The sequence below is a fragment of the Muscardinus avellanarius genome, assembly GCF_963383645.1.
Source record: "Muscardinus avellanarius genome assembly, chromosome: 9".
NCBI lineage: Eukaryota > Metazoa > Chordata > Mammalia > Rodentia > Gliridae > Muscardinus > Muscardinus avellanarius.
In genome coordinates this window covers 7,337,480-7,352,116 of record NC_137795.1, presented here as the reverse complement: position 1 = coordinate 7,352,116, position 14,637 = coordinate 7,337,480, and the positions used below count along the sequence as shown (strand labels likewise).

General features: G+C 43.9%; 1 pseudogene across 1 annotated transcript; it reads right to left on the bottom strand.

The window, feature by feature from the left end:
* Window positions 1–200: 200 nt before the first annotated feature.
* LOC308266991 (large ribosomal subunit protein uL11-like) lies at window positions 201–1,078 on the bottom strand (annotated as a pseudogene). Its single transcript has one exon. The product of its transcript is annotated as a large ribosomal subunit protein uL11-like (transcript).
* Window positions 1,079–14,637: the final 13,559 nt, after the last annotated feature.

Sequence of the window (14,637 nt, the reverse complement as noted above, 5' to 3'; positions counted from 1 at the left end):
GTGTGTGTGTGTGTGTGTGTGTGTGTTGCACATTAACATCTTTCTTTGTCGGGTGGGACCCTGTTGTAACATCAGATAGTGGATGAGATGAAAACATATGTCCGCCTCATCTTAACAGAAGAGCAGACCAATTTGAAAAGTTCACACCAACATCTTCTAAGCACCATGACTTGATGCCATGTTCGATGCCGTGGAAAATATAAGTTAAGAGAAATGTTCTGGCTCTTAAAGAGTTTACAGTCTAGGGGAAGAGCAGGTCATGCTTTTAAACATGGTGGTTTTTTTTTTTTTTTAAGATTCAAACCAAAAGCAATAGAGTGGGAAATAGATGGATAATTTTAGCACGTACTTTGGAAGGCTTGGCTGAGGAAAGGGCATTTATTTGATCTGATCTTGAGGAATGTGTACACTTTCTTTTCTTTTCTTTTTTTTCTTTTCTTTTCTTTTCTTTTCTTTTCTTTTCTTTTCTTTTCTTTTTTTTTTTGTGGTACTGAGGATGGAACCCAGAGGCATTCTACCTTTGAACTACACCCAAACCCTATTTTTTATTCTCTATTTTTTATGAGATGATCCTTTATTGATATATTTCCTTTGTATTTTAACTCGCTGGGCACTCTACCGTACCACTGTTCATATCATCTGTGATGTCATGAGGGTAGCGACCATCCACATTGCAGCCCAGCAACTGGGCAGTCCCCAGGATCTCTTTGATGGTTCCAGAAAGTTCCCTGGCTAAAGATTGGTGTTGCATCTTCGGGCAATGTTGACAATCTCATCAAAAGTGATATTTCTACTGTGTTTATGTTTTTCTGCTTCTTCCTGTCTCTGGGCGGCTCCTTGAGGGCATTAGTGATCAGGGCAGAGGCAGAAGGCACCATTTCAATCTGGGCTTGTCTGTTTTAAATGGTCAGCTTCACTGTGATCCTCAGCCCCGTCCACTCACCGGGCGCCTTGGCAATATCATCATCAACCTTTTTTGGAGACAGACCCAGGGGGCCAATCTTGGGGACCAGGGCATACGTGGTGCCAACCTCAGGTACACCACTTTGAGTTTCTTGGGGTCGAACTTGGGCAGCATGGTGGAGATGGCTGGTGTCAGATGAACCCAGATTCCGACGACCAAAAGAGTTGCACCTTGAATTCCTCCAAGCCAAAAAAGCTTATTCTTTATTTTTTGACAAAGGGTCCCACTGAGTTGCAAAGGGCCTCACTAAGTAGCCGAGGCTGTCCAGGAACCGCAATCTTCTTGTCTCAGCCTCTCAAATGCTGGGATTACAGGCGCACACCACCACACCCGGCTTGAGGACTATTTTAAAAGAATTCCTTTGTAGATGATTCATTTCTAATCACTAAAATGTGGTGATGTGAACAATGTAACCTGAATGAGCCTTTGGGATTGCAGACATTCTACGTCATGTTTTCATTATTACAATATGAAATTTATGTAGTAGAGATTTTATAGACCTTAGACTAAAAAAGTACAGCATTCTCGTACCTTCTTCTAGGTTAGAAGAATAATATTATGGATTGTTACAAGAACAGGATGGGGTTTTGAAAAAAAAGGAGTAAAATTATTTCTTAAAGCAAAAACACCTTACCTCATGCCTTTTTTTCCCCCTGCAGTACTGGGGATTGAACCCAGGGGCATTCTACTTCTGAGCTATACCCCTAGCCCTATATTTTATTCTTTTATTTTGAAACAGGGTCTCATTAAGTTGTGGAGGGCCTCAATAAGTAGCTGAGGCTGTCTGTCCAGGAACCACGACCCTACTGTCTCAGCCTCCCAAGTACTGGGATTATGAGTGTGTGCTACCACGCACAATTTTTAAAAAACTAAGACACAGTAAATATTTGTATATTAGAGGCAGAAGTTTAGCAGAAATAATTTAAATTATATTCTTCAGAGAATAGGCTTGTCTTTTTTTTCTGAGAGTTGTTTTGGAAATGGTGAGGTAACCACATAGGAACAGAAAGTCAGGGTATTGTAATCCTGGTAGTTTTCTCCAGAGCTCTGCTTTCAAATTCGCTCTTTAAAAACTGTGTTTGGTGTTTTTTCCGTAATAAGAGCAGATCATGAAAGACTTCTGACACTTAAAAAACATCCCTTCCCATTTATGGTTGTGGGAATTTCCAGGGAGTGTGTTTATTATAACTTTCAAAAATTTTTAGTGGAATAAATTTCATTTCTTACTTTCTCATTGCTATGTCTATAGACAAAATAATAAGTAGGTAGAAAGAAGAAGGGTGTTTGCAATAAGTAACGTAAATGAGAACTAGCATGATCCTTGAAATCTAAAAGGCAGGGAGGGTTCGATCTTTGGGCTCACCTATAATTTGTGCACCATAAATGTAGAAAGAAGTCAGCAGGGACTTTTTAATGACAGTGCTGTCTATAACAGTATCATCAAGAAAGACATTGGCATAAATCATTGGCACTTTGCAAAGTGTCACTTCTGTCAGCCTTCCGGTGATGTGATCTTTAGTCTTTCGAATCCATAGACTGGCATTTGGATCAGCTAAGCATCTTACATCCTGTCTTGCATATTAAAGCCCTTTTAGCCAATATTGTAATGCTGAAATAATGCATGTTGGAAAGTATTTTTAAGCAACTGACCTAATAACTAAGCTTTGCTCTTGATATAGCTTGCAGAATTTCCTGTTTGCAAATGCAAATGAGGCTGTTATTAATTTCAGGAAGCTCCCCAGGAAAAGAAGGTATGAGGCAGTGATGATTTTTATATCATTTCAAAGGACTTTTATTAATAAATCTTTTACTCAAAGTTCAAAGGCAGTTTTACTTTGGGCTTAAGTGTAATTCAAAGAACACACAGTTTCTTATTAAAGTTATTGATTTCAGTTGGATGAATTTTATAAAAACAAAAAAAGACATTGATGTACATAATCAATTACTTTTGGCTAGATGAAATAAAGTTATTCCACATATGTACATAACAAGGTGGAGAATCTGCATGCCGTACTGTAATTTTTTTCTCCCCGGTATTGGGGATGGAACCCAGGGGCATTCAACCTCCAAGCAACACCCCCAGCCCTATTATTTATTCTTTATTTTGAAACAGGGTCTCACTGAGTTGCAAAGGGCCTCACTAAGTAGCAGAGGCTGTCTGGGAACCATGATCCTCCTTTCTCAGCCTCCCGAATGCTGGGATTATGAGCGTGCACCACCACACCCGACCGTGTTTAATTTAATTCGAATGAATGCTTGCACTCAACCACATCGCTACTCCACCAGCAGAGCTGAAATCCTGCAGAGCTTGCATTGTTCGTCAGTGGTTCTGACGTTAAACAGAAAATATTTTGGGAGACCTTAAGCCAAATTCCAACCCGTCGGTAGAGTTTTCATCGGGTCCACCCTAACATTTATGTTCTGATCACAGTTTTTCGAGAAGGTCAAATTTGGAGTAGCAGAGCTCTAGCTGTTGTCTAGGTCAGCATTAGAGTTGGGAGTCACAACACTGCTGCTAATCTCACTGTTTTAAAAGAAAGACTTAATTTTGGGGGAGCCATTCTGGGCCCACAGCAGAGTCAAGAGGAAGGCACAGAGGTCTCTTCCACCCGCCATCGTTTACCCTTCACTCCCCCCACCACAGCGGCACATTGGGTCAATTACATCTAGATCGCTGTCACCCAAAGCCCGCAGCTCACTTGAGGGTTTCTTCTTGGTGTTGCACATTCTCTGGGTGCTGACAAGTGTGTAGTAACGTGTCCGCATCACAGCATCAAAGCATCTTCCCTCCCTGACCCCTCGTTTTGCTCAGTCCTTCCTCACTCTTTCCCAGTCCCTGGCAACTACTCGTCTTTTTACTCTTTCCACAGCTTTTAATTTCTGCCATATCATCTAGTTGAAATGATACGTTATGCAGCTTTTCCAGATTGACTTCTTCCACTTTAGTCCTAAGTGTGGCTTTAAGTTTTTCTCTGTGTCTCCGCAAGGCTTCATGGCTCGTTTTCTTTTTAGCACTGAATGATACAAGACAGTGAGGCAACGTACTGTCTGGATGGACCACAGTTTGTTTCTCCACCCACCTGCCAAAGGACATCATGGTTACTTCCAGGTTTGGCAGTTATGAATACAGCGTTGTGAACCATCCATGTACAGCTTTTGGTGTAGAGAATAAGATTTTAATCCTTTGGGTAAATATCAGTGAAAGGTTCGAGGGGCCCCTGCCCCACAGGGGGCGGGGCCGGAAGCTAGGAGGTGGAGCTCTGCGATTCCGGGAGGGGACCACGCCTCCCGGTCAGGAAGAAGAGAGTTCGGAGAGGAGCCCGAGAGGGAGGGACGCATCCCCCCCACCAGCCCCCGGGTGCACGCGGGGGCTGGAGGCCTATCTCCCATGAATAAAGACATCCGTAATACCGATTATGGATCTCCGCGTGTATCTATGCGCCAAGGGGACTCGCCAAAACCTTTCAATCAGGACCATAATTTTTCTCCTCCTCCTCCTCCTCCTCCTCCTCCTCCTCCTCCTCCTCCTCCTCCTCCTCCTCCTCCTCCTCCTCCTTTTCTTCTTCCTTCTCCTTTTTTTTCTCCTCCTTTTCTTCTTCCTCCTCCTTTTCTGTACTGGGGATTGAGCCTAGGTACATTCTACCCCTGAGCTACACCACCAGCATTTTTAATTTTTTTCTTTTGAAACAAAACAGAACCAGGGTCTGGCTAAGTTGCTTGAGGGCCTCACCAAGCTGCTGCGGCTGTCCTCAAACCCGGAGTCCTCCTGTCTCAGTCTCCTAAGCACTGGGATGCCAGGCCTGTACCCGGGATGGAGTGTGATCTCGGAAGCACACTCTGTGTTTATGGAAAAAGCTTTTGTAAAACTGCCAAATGGTCTTTAAAGTAGCTGTCCTCACAAGCGATGAGTGATGGTCCCGCTGCTCCATGTCCTCGGCAGCGTTTGGCGCCGCCAGGGTTCTGGATTTCGGCCACCCTAATTAGGTGTGCAGTGGCACTTCACCATCACGTAATTTTCGCTGTTACGTGGAGCCCCTTTCATGCTTCTTGTCATCTGTAGATCTTCACTGGCGGGGTGTCTGTTAAGGCCTTTGGCCCCTTTGAGTTGGGTTGTCTGTTTTCTTAAAGATGAATCTTTTGTGATATTTGTATGTTTTGGATAACTGCCTTGATAGAAGTCTTTTGCAAATATTTTCTCATTCTCTTAACAGTGTCTTTCATAAAACATCTTTTTTTTTGGGGTGCTGGAGATTGAACACAGGGCCTTGCTTATGATAAGCATGTGCTCTACTACTGAGTGACACTTCCAGCCCCAGAGCGTTTTAATTTTAATGATGTCCAGCGTATCAATTCTTTCTTTCATGAATTGTGCCTTTGGTGTCAAATCTAAAATTTCATCACCAAACTCATCTAGACTTTCTCCTGTGTAATCTTCTGGGAGTTTCTTACTTCTGCATTTTATATTTAGCCTGTGGTCTATTTTAGTGAAGAGCAGGAGGTCTCTGTGTAGATTTTTTTTATGTGGATGTCCAAAAGCTCCAGCACCATGTGTTGAAAAGGCTTATCTTTGTCCCATTGTATTATCTCTGCTCCTTTGTCAAGAATGAGTTGACTGTATTTAGTGGGCTTATTTCTGGGCTGCCTGTTGTGTTCCATGGATCCATTTATTTATTCTTTCACCAATCCTATACTGTCTTAATATCTTCATTGCTTTAGAGTAATTTTTTTTTCAGTACTGGGGTGGAACCCAGGGGCATTCTACCTCTGAGCTACACCCTCAGCCTTATTTTTTACTCTTTATTTTGAAACAGTGTCTCACTGAGTTGCAAAGGGCCTCACTAAGTGGCTGAGGCTGTCCCCAAACTGTGATCCTCCTGTCTCAGTCTCCCGAATGCTGGGATTACCAGGGTGCACCACCACACCCGGCTGTGAGAATATTTATTTTTTCTTTTTTTTTTTTTTTTCTTTTTTGGTTCCTGGAAGCCCTTCTACCTCCGGGCTACACTCCGAGACCTATTTTATATTTTTTTATTTGGAAACAGGGTCTCTTAAGCCAGCGCGGCTGGCTTCGAATCTGTGCGATCCTCTTGTCTCTGCCTCTCAAGTGCGGGGATTACAAGCGTGCGCCACCACGCCCGGCATGTGAGAATATTTCTTAAAGGCAGGTAATATCATTCATTCAACTTTGTACCTCTCCTTCAAGATTATGCTAGCTATTTTTATTTTATTTTTCTTCATATAAACGTTGGAATTAGTTACTGGTATCCACAAATTGCTTGCTGGGAGTTTGGTTAGAACTGTGTCAAACAGCTGGGCATGGCACCTAATCATCTGGACAGCTGTGAGGAGGAGTGCAGGGGCATCTGGTAAACCACCCCTGCAGGGGCATCTGGTAGACCACCCCTCAGGTGGGATTAGCCCGGTGCTTTTCTTATTACAAGCCTAGGATTTGGAGAGGAAGACCTCATAAGTGAAGTAGTATTTTCTTTGCGTTATATAAAGGGTCTATAATATTCACATGCTCCACCATCCACTCTAAACAGAAGATTCTAAGTTTCTTATTCTTTCTTTACTCCTAAAAATATTTTGCATGGCAATAAAGTTCAGAATGTCAAAGCAGGAAGAAAAACACACAAGTTTTCACATCTTGGTTACATCTTTTGGGGACTGTCATAGATTAAAAGGTCGGATCAATTGACCTACAAAGTAGCATTCAGCTCCTAGGTCCTATGGTATTTTATTCTAATGGCTTAATGTAGGATAATATTCACTTCCTTTCCAAGCAGCCTGAGATAAGAGAGATGAGAAGATCATCTGGGAGGGGTGCTTTGATAGTATGTCGGGAGTAGAAAGTTATTATAAGCAAATGTTAAGAAATAGAGTTTAGGATCATGGTTCGCGGACAGCCTCAGCTACTTAGGCCCTTTGCAACTCAGTGAGACCCTGTTTAAAAATAAGGAATAAAAAAATAGGGCTGGAGGTGTCGCTCAGAGGTAGAATGCCCTTGGGTTCCATCCCCAGACCTGCAAAAAAAAAAAAAAAAGAAAAAAGAAAAGATTGCATTGTATAAGGGAATGATGCCTGGCCTTGAATACCAGGCGTGTTTGCTAGGTTGTGGTGGCCACTTTATATAACATGCCTAATGTTTTGTTATACATATTAAAGACAGATTATTCAGTGTGGGGTTGGCCGTGCAGGGGCAGAGGAACAGTAACGACCCGCCATGCAGTGGCTGGCTCCACCGCATGGGAGCCAGGGCCGGGATGCCAGCTTTCGTTCTCATTTATTTTATTACCTCGTGGGCGTAGATAGTCAAGTAAATTATGGGAGTATTTAAATATGTTCTATAAAATTAAGTCTGAAGTGGGCCGTGCAGAGTCATTTGCCTTTATAACTTTAGGCTCCCGTTCACTAGAAAGCCCTAGAGGAGGCGGGAAAATGGTACCCATAACCCAATTGTCTCGCTGCAAGATTGTGTGTATGTGAATAATCTCATTGTCTGTGGCTAGAAGGTAGGAAAGCGAGAACAATTGTAGAGCCTCAGGCAGGAGATATTAATAGATCTTAGTCTTTAAACTGGCACAATAAATATCGTCCAGCTTACTTCTGCCTTTTAAGATTGTGTTATTTATTAATTCCCCCTTGTACTCTGAACTTTGACCTGTTCCACCACCCCCCATCCATTCTTCTGTGTCTGGAGTTGGGATAAGATAGTTAACCCATTTACTAGGGTAATCACCTCTGAAAGAATGAGAACTTACACAGGGGCAGTTTACCTTGCCCCAGACCTCCACTAAACCCATAATGCCGGAGAGGAAACTCTAGTCCTCATCTTTTAAGATTCTTAAGGATGACCTGATCTTCTTACCTTTTCTCAGCCCTGTCGCTATCTTTATCTAACCCTTAGTCAGAATATTTGTGCTGGGGCCGGGTGTGGTGGTGCACGCTTGTAATCCCAGCATTCGGGAGGCTGAGACTGGAGGACCACTTAGCGAGGCCCTTCACAACTCAGTGAAACCCTGTTTAAAAAAAAAAAAAGACTAAAAAATAGGGCTGGGCATGTGACTTGGAGGTAGAATGCCCCTGGGTTCCATCCTTGGTACTGAAAATAATAATATTAATTAATTAACAATAATAATTAATAATAATAATTAATAATAATAATAATAATAAGGCTGGGGATGTAGCTCGGAGGTAGAATGCCCCTGGGTTCCATCCCCAGTAACCCCCCCCACACACACGTATATTTGTGCTGATAACCTGCAATGATACTGCTCAGATTAAAGATCAAAATAAGGGGAGTCATTATTGACACCAAGAATTTGTGATCCACTCTTTACTTTTACTTTTTATTTTCTCATGATACTGAGAATTGAATCCAGAAGCATTCTTTCTCCAAGGTACACCTCCAGTCCTGTTTTTTATTCCTCTCTGTGTGTGTGTGTGTGTGTGTGTGTGTGTGTGTGTGTGTGTGTTACTGGAAATGGAATCCAGGGACATTCTGCCTATGGGCTACACTCCCAAGACCTATTTTATATTTTATTTAGATTACAAGCATGCGCTACCATGCCCGGTTTTTATTTCTTCTTTTGAAACAGGGTCTCATTAAGTTGTGGAGGGTCTCACTGAGTAGCTGAGGCTGGCTACACACCTGCAATCCTCCTGTCTCAGCCTCCCAAGTACTGAGATTACAGGTGTGTGCCACCATGCCTGGCTGTGATTCACTCTTTAATTCTTTCTTGGTAAGATGGGGATACTTGAGCCGGGCTTGGTGGCGCACGCTTGTAATCCCCACACTTGGGAGGCTGAGACAGGAGGATCGCACAGGTTAGAAGCCAGCCTCAGCTACCTAGTGAGGCTCTCAGCAATTTAGTGAGACCCTGTTTCCAAATAAAGTATAAAACAGGTCTGGGAGTATAGCCCAGAGGTAGAAAAGCCCCTGGGTTCCACCCCCAGTGCCACCAAAAAGAAAGATGGGGATACTTGGAAGTTCTCTCAGTACTATTTAGGGGGAGAAAACACTTTAGCAATGTTTTACATTATACATGTATTTTATTTTATTTTGTAATACTGGGGATTGAACTTAGAGGCATTCTACCTCCAAGCTACACCCCTGGCCTGATTTTATTTCTTATTTTGAAACAGGGTCTTGCTGAGTTGCTGAGGCAGGCCTTGAACCTGCAATTCTCCTGTCTCAGCCTCCCAAGTACTGGGAATATAAGCATGCACCATCATGCCTGGCTGAGGCAGATATTTTAGAAGCATTTCACACTGGGGTTTAGAAAACAAACCAAAACATCTTATTCTGCCTCTATCATATCTTCTATATATAAAAAAATGGGGTTCAGGATTTGTGCTCAGCACCAACAAAACAAAACAACAACAACACCCGAACAGGAATGAAAGCAAGGGAGGGAGGCAGTGTCCTGGAGGTGAGCCCGGGTACTAGGTTGGGTGCCAGGGAGGCAGGAGGGCAGGAGGGGGCAAGAGAGGAGGGGCAGAGGGCAGAGCTCAGCAGAAGGCCCCCACCCTGGAGCCGCTCTGTCTCCCTGACTTTGCTGGGAAATGTCATGAGACCTTAACAAATGAATGTCAAGAAAAAAGACTTCTTGGGGTTCCAAGTGGCGAGGGGAGAAGGAGGAATTCAAGTCCATTAAGCCCAGTGATGGACATTAAACTGCGGTGTCAGTCTAGGGCAAAGATAAGACTCCAGAGATAAATTACGCATTATTATTTACATGTTTGCTGATGTACACGCATATTTCATGAACCAACCTTCTTTTCTCTTTCTTTCTTTCTTTCTTTCTTTCTTTCTTTCTTTCTTTCTTTCTTTCTTTCTTTCTTTCTTTCTTCTTTTTGTGGTACTGGAGATGGAACCCAGGGGCATTCTACCTCTGAGCTACAGCTCCTGCCCCATTTTTTATTTTTTATTTTGAAACCGGGTCTCACTGAGTTGCAGAGGGCCTCACTAAGTAGCTGAGGCTGTCCGTGAACCGCGATCCTCAGCCTCCCGAATGCTGGGATTACAAGCGTGTGCCACCACACCCGGCTTTAATTTTTAATTTTGAAACAGGGTCTCACTGAGTTGCAAAGGGCCTTACTAAGTCGCGGAGGCTGTCTTTGACCTGCGATCCTCCTGTCTCAGCCTCCCAAATGTTGGGATTACAATCGTGCACCACCATGGCCGGCTTCTCTGTGATTTCTTATTGTTCCCTCTTGGAGAGCACACTGCTGGGAAGGTGGTGCTTGAAGTGGGTGCATGCTATGGCTGGACAGGACCTGCCCCATCCCCCCTCCTCGGCAGCCCGGTGGAAGTCTTTGCTTCGCGGACATTCTCCCGGTTGGCCTCGGCCAATGCTGACAGCAGGCCTCAGCCACTCAGCACTTTCCCAAGTAGCAGCTAGTGCCCGGCCACTCAACTTTAACCTGGGAAGCGGAGGTCATCGCGCCAAAGAGAAGCACGGGTGTCTTTGGAGAGCCGCGTGAGCGCAGTGTCAGCACCCTCTTTGGAAAAAGAGACGCAAGTGCTTTTCTGTCAAGGGATCAACTCTATGTAGATTCGTCATTGCCAGCAGGGAGAGAGAAGATGGTTTTATCTCAGAGCATTGGAAGAAATCATAATAATTAATATTTTTGAGCATTTACTAAGTGTGAGGCGCTATGCTTAGTGTCTTACATAAATTTTCTCCTTTAATCCTTAGAACAATCAGAGCTACACCTCATTTTTCTCTAAGATTAGCTTCTTCCGTTAGTAGACATTGTGATTAAAACATCACTTACTTAAAAATTACATCCTGTCCCTGACCTATTCTTTACAATAATTGTACCGTATTGGAAAATATCCTGTCTGACCTGAGTTTCATTGGCTCAAATATGCTTTGTTTTCTGCATAATTCCTGTGCTATCATTTGTTACTGTGAATTATGAGAACAGTAGATGCCTGTTCCAGGACCTACCCCACTCAGGGCTATGTATGTGTGGCTGACAGAGCTTGAAAGCAAAGCACTGAAGTGCTGGGCGCCATGGCACATACCTCTGATTGCGGTTGCTTGGAAGGCTAAAGCGGGAGGATCGCAGCTTCGAAGTCAGTCTGGGCAACTTAGTGAGACCCAGTCTCAAAATAAAAAATAAAAAGAGCTGGGAGTATACCTCACTGTGGGTTCAATGTCATGCCCAAAAAACAAAACAAAACAAAAACAAAACAAAATAACCAAAAATCCCCCATGCTAAGCCTCTGTGGAATTCTGTTTGATCTATGGGCTCACAATTAGTCCAGGTACCCCCAATGAGGATAGCAAGGTAAGTAATGGTGCCCAAATATGTGCTTGCCCTAAGCCCTGGGACCCATGACTGTTTCCTTATATAACAAAGGAAGCTTTATAGGCATGAGTAAAGAAATGGAGATGGGGAACCAGGTATGGTGGCGCACACCTATAATCTCAGTACTTAGGAGTTGAGATCTGAGGATCACAAAATCAAGGCGAGCGCACAATAACTTAGCAAGATTGTATTTCAAATAAAAGTAAAATAGGGCTGTGGGTAGAGCTCAGAAGTAGAGTGTCCTTGGGTCATATCCCCCAAGATATTGGGATGAGGAGACTATCCTGGATCCTAAATGCAGGCTGAATGTAATCACAACATCCTTTAAAAGGGATACGAGAGGTAGAAAGAGGAATGGGGAGAAGCCGGTGAGACGACGACAGAGGTTGGAGCGATATGCTTTGAAGACGGAGGAAGAAGCCACAAGCCAAGGATGCAGGCAGCTGCTAGAAGGTAAGAAACACGGAGGAAATAATTCTCCCTCAGAGCCTCCAGCGGGAACCAGTCCTGCTGAGACCTTGGCTTCACTCCAATGAAACTGACATAAGACCTTTGGCTTCCAGAACTGTGAGACATTAGGCTTGTAGTGTTGTCTTAGTTTGAGACAAGAACACCACAGGCTGGGTATGCTTACTTCTCACCCTTCTGGAACCTAGGAAGTTCAAACAAAAGGTGCTAGAAGATCCAGTGTCCGGGAGGCCCCAGACAGGTGGCTCTTCACGTGGTAGAGAGAGAGGAGAGAAGCAAGCTCTCTCTGTCTCTTCTTAAAAGGGCATAATGCCATGATAAGGGCTTTGCCCTCATGACCTAGTTACCTCCCAGAGGCCCCATCTCCAAATACCACATTGGGGATTAAGGTTTCATCCTATAAATTTTGAAGGTGACACCAAACATTCAGTACATCGCAGTTGTTTTAAGCCACTGAGTTTGTGGCTATTTGTTACAGCAGCAGTAGGAAACTAATACATCAGTACGGTGTAAAATGTAAGTCTTATGCAGAGATGTCTAACTGATGTGCGCACAGTGAAAAAACAAGGGACATCACAGTTCTGAGTTCTTAAGACTACGTGTGGTTGGGCAGCACCACCTCTCGACCCTTGTCTTGGTCCTTCTTGGCCACCGCTGGTATTCCTTTATCCTGTACACACAGGAATAAAATGGCTTTCCCCCCCTCAGGGTGATTAGTTAGCCTTCATTGACAGGGTGAGAACCATTTTACATTGTTTTCAAGGGAGTCTTAGAGTTCATCTCGGTTAGTGCCCTACTTTGTCTTCTCTTGTGTATTGGCGATTCATTCAAAATAGAGGATCTGGGATGCCAAGGGTGTTAAGTCGCCCCCTCTCCCACGGGATCTCGGGGCAGGGACAGGAGGCTGAACCCTGGAAGCGGAGATATCGGGAGAATCCAGGTGCCTCGAGAGTCCAAACTTCCTGGGACATACTTGAGGTGGGCACTACAGATGTGAGAGAATCGGTGTCCCACCCTTAGTCCCACCCATCAAAACACTGGCTTAAAAGCAAGCTCATTTCGGGCCGGCCATGTGGGCGACTCGGTGGGTGGATCCGGACTACTCGCAACTCTCCAGGTCAATGGCTCCTCAGTCCCTTCCCCGACCCGCTGACCTCGCCCCAAACCCTGAACCCCGAAGGTGCCGAGTTCTTAGATTAAAGCAGATGTTTTGCCGGGCGTGGTGGCGCACGCTTGTAATCCCCGCGCTTGGGAGGCTGAGACAGGAGGATCGCGCAGGTTCGAAGCCAGCCTCAGCTACTTAGTGAGGCTCTCGGCAACTTAGTGAGACCCTGTTTCCAAATAAAGTATAAAATAGGTCTGGGAGTATAGCTCGGAGGTAGAAAGCCTCTGGGTTCCACCCCCAGTACCGCCAAAAAACAAAAAACAAAAACAAAAAAAAAAGCAGATGTTTTGTTACCTCGGTGGTGCTCTGCCTCCTTCGTGGTCCCCCCAAGCCCCAACATCCCCAGTTCAACCTTTCAGAGGGTAAATAGAAAAATCTATTTGTTTTTCCTTTGTTATATTAGGATAATAAAAGCAATTGCTTGCTTATACTTTGCTGTATTTCTATGGGCCAAGCTTTGGCACTGTTACCACTGCTGCTTGATAGTAAACACTATTTGGAATCTTTGCAATCAAGGCCTACATAAAAGGCTCCGGTATTTTCTATGAGTAATCAGGGAAGAATCCCAGGCGTTAGGGTGTATGGAGAGTGATAATCTTAAATAGAAGCTGCATTTCAAAATATATGCTAAATTATGGTGAAAAAATAAGAGGAATCTTGGTAGAGTTTCAGCTATAGAACGTGTGTGTGTGTGTGTGTGTGTGTGTGTGTGTGTGTGTGTGTGGTATTGGGGTGGAATCTGAGGGAACTTCTACCTCTTGACTACACCCTCTGACCTATTTTATATTTTATTTGGAAATAGGATCTCACTAAGTTGCTGAGAGCCTCACTAAAGTGCCGAGGCTGGCTTCGAACCTGTGATCCTCCTGTCTCAGACTCCCGAATATTGGAATAACAAGCGTGCACCGCCACGTCTGGCTAGCTATAGAATTTTGAGGTATATTTTAATATTAATGTCAACTTTAACAGGCAATTAGGAAATAGAGTGTTCTGGTAATTAAAATATTTGTGTGATTGAAAGTGGCCCTGTATTAACAATTGAGTTTCAAAAATATAAAACATTAAAATTCAGTTAATGCTGTAACTAAGTTGCACATAATTTATTGAACTCCAGTGATTCAGCTCTTCGACGGCAGTATGCTAGGAACCTAAAATACCACTGACCTTTGGCAAGAAGAGTGTCTGTCTTTCTTTACATTTCTGGTCCTCCAGACCACTGGAAGCAAATTCAGTGCCCAATTGGCCCCGAAGAATTCAAAATGCTGAAAAATATTTCCTCACGATTGTTCTTATAAATTTAAATTAACTTAGTTATCTTTTTTTTTTCCAGAGAAGGATAGATAAGGAAGACAGCCAATTCTAAAAGGGGAGGACTTTTCGGAGATGATGTGTGACTTCTCCCAACACCCCGTAAGAAATTAAAACAGTACAGTTGAGCGGAGGAAACAGGCTCATAAGTTTCCAATAGCATCTTAATTTGAAATTGCAGTTTGAGACGACGCATATTCAGAGTGCTCTTAAGACGTGTTCTGTGCCCGCGGCACTCAATCCCAGAGCGTGTTGCAGGCCCGGCACCATGATCATGGTGGCTCTGTTCCTGGAAGCCTTCCCATTCCCGTCCCCACACTGCCGTTTCCAAAACAATGCTCCAGCTCAGGCCAATCAGAGGGAGACAAACGGAACTGCTAAAAGTACGTCTACTAATTGCAATCAACAGTTC